This window comes from Cicer arietinum, chromosome 6, assembly GCF_000331145.2.
Source record: "Cicer arietinum cultivar CDC Frontier isolate Library 1 chromosome 6, Cicar.CDCFrontier_v2.0, whole genome shotgun sequence".
NCBI lineage: Eukaryota > Viridiplantae > Streptophyta > Magnoliopsida > Fabales > Fabaceae > Cicer > Cicer arietinum.
This window is the reverse complement of record NC_021165.2, coordinates 44,288,584-44,291,581: the sequence shown is the minus strand read 5'-3', so window position 1 is coordinate 44,291,581 and position 2,998 is coordinate 44,288,584.

The window sequence follows — 2,998 nt, the reverse complement described above, 5'->3', positions numbered from 1 at the left end:
GCTTCGTGCAATGCTCCCCAAAAATGTGATGTGAACTTCGGATCACGGTCTGATACAATACTCGATGGTACCCCGTGTAACCTCACAATTTCAGTAATGTAGATCTCTGTTAGCTGATCTACCTTATAGGTGGTCTTTACTAGCAAAAAGTGAGCGGATTTAGTCAGTCGATCCACTATCACCCATATAGAACCAGAGAGGTTTGTGTTTGACGGTTTTGAAATCCCTAACTCCGTTTTCGAATCCGAGAAGGAGGAACACTACAAGAAAAACTGTTATTACCTACGGTAAATTTTATCTTTACCCACGGATTATCCGTAGGTAACGTAAAATTACCTACGGATTACCCACGGACACGAGTTCGTAGCTAAATCGCTCGTAGGAAAATATTTACCGACGGACAAGCTGTGGGACACACTTACCTAGGGATTGTCCGTGGGTAATATGACCCACTGAGTCTCCGTGGGTAACGTTACTCATAGATTTGCCGTAGGTAAAATAGTAGATAGTTATCGACGGAAAAGTCGTAGGTTACATTACCCACGGATCATCCGTGACAAGTCTAATATTTTATATTTAATATTGATAATTTTATCCATGAATTGTCCGTGGGTAATGTAACCTACTTGGTTTTCCAATTATTTTTCCAAATTTAACACAAAAAGAAGCTATTGGCATTGAGTAGATATTTTTTCAGGCGAACATCCCGACACTAATTAAATTTCACAGAAAAATTAACATGAATAATGAGGAAAAAACAACTATTTATTGCAAAGTGGTAGCCATTGTTGGAGACCTGGAAAAAGAATATGCATATTATTTGAACTGCCAAATCACTAGAAAATCAGTATTTATTCACATGTAGAATTGTCATTAACAAAATATTTTGAATAAGTAAAGCATAATGCAAATCTAAATGAAATGAGAACCTGGTTTTGCATCTGGGAATTCTCTAGGTGTATAGACAATGCTCCCAAAGCTTGATGTATTTGAAACAGAATCCTCATGGAAGTGTTCAACAGACTCAGGAATGGCTACTGGTGGATGAGTAGAATCTTTACCAGTTTGCTCATTAACCACTAAAAAAGCATCAACTAGTGCATTTGCAAATTCAAGGTCATTAATATGATGGGGATACACCTTTACCTGCACAGTACAAAACTTTTGACCTTAAAATGTCTTCCTAGCAACAAGTAAAATAAAACCCAAGCAAAATTGAAACTTTGCAGTTCACAAATACCTGTCGATTATCATCAGTCTGAATAAGCCTTTGTAATTCGTGGAGAAGAGTATCAGTTGCCTCTGGATCATAAAAAGGATTACCTGGTGCATCTAAAGCAGATATACCTTTTTCTGGAAGGCAAACACAAATCTTAGAAGATGAACTGTTCAGTTTATTTGCTATGAAATCAGCAAATTTTCTGTTCTCATCCACTGTTGTTCGCATGAGTGAAACCTGGAAAGAGAATCAACTGATTTATTAGATTAGCACGACAAAATCAGCCATTTCAACAAGTCAAACATTTTTAATTCCAGTGAATTATAAAATGCATTTTGAGTAGTCCAATATAACATCACTGATAAATCTTGCTTTGGTCAAAGTTGTGGGATAGAGGGAAATATATGATCAATATGGGTAATAAAAGTGATATAGTAATCATGGCAGATATGAGTAGTTTTCAAGCAAAAGCAAAACAGAACACCTTAGTCATGTAGTGTAGTCATCACCTAGTCACCTGATTATTGTGTTCGTATATATTTCTCTGCTGGAAATTCTGTGGTATGGTATCTTTTGCTCCAAAGTTAACCATGTCTAATGCTCCCACACTCAGAACCAGGGGGATTTTCTTCTCTATTATAACATCAAAGCGAGAATTGTCACAAGCCATTACGCCTCCAACTATGTAGTCTGCTACCTCTGTTGTTGTGATGTACAAAACACCCTAAGCAAAATAGAAGAAAGGAATATGTATAAAAAATACAAATAGAGGTAGGAATGCATAAAGAAGAATCTGAATCGAAACAAACAGAATACAAGCAACTCCACAAGCTCATCCAAAGTTAAGTATCTGCTTTCCCAAAATAGCCTATGTATACACACACACAAATTCAGTTGCTTCCCTTTTTCCGGTAATAAAATCTGCCATATTCCTAAATATCAGAATCAAGCATTTTTCATAGAGAGGCAGCCAGAATAGAGAGGCAGCCAGAATCAAGCATTTTTCATAGGTATCTTTATTTATGAGTTATATATATATGTCCATTCATTCTATTCTATTTTTCCAGGCATATATTCAGCAACTTGAATCAAGCAGGATTAGGCTTAATCAGATGGAACAAGAACTAACACATGCTAGAAATCAACAGTTAAACATGAACACAGTACCTAACTATCCTAATTGAACATGAACAGCAACCAAGTTCTCTCAGACTCACCATCAGTTCTCAGATTCAACAGTTAACTCACATAACAACTACATGTAAATAAACAATGAAACTGAACACAATACCTAATATCAAGATGTAAATAAACAATAAAAATGCAACAGTTAAACATGAACACAGTACCTAACTATCCTAATTGAACATGAACAGCAACCAAGTTAGGGTTTTCAATACAAATTGGGGCTTTTTCAGTAAGACTCGATTTCAGTAAAAATTGATTTCAGAAAATGAAAAGATATTAAAGGAAGATAACTTACCTTAAGAGATAGCGATCATCACGGCGGAGTGAAGCAGGGATGCGGAGGGTTCGGACAAGAAGAAGGAGCGAAGCGAAGCAGCTCGAACGAGAAGGCTTTGGGATGCGGAGGAACGAGACGGACTTTGGGATGCGGAGGAGCTTAGGGCTTAGGGCTCATACGATTCGGACAAGAAGAAGGGAGGGAAGAAGGCGATTCGGACAAGAAGAAGGGGTTAGGGCTCATACGATTTCTGGGTATGAAGGGGTTAGGGAAGAAGGCGATTTCTGGGTTTACCTTGTACAATTTCTGGGTAT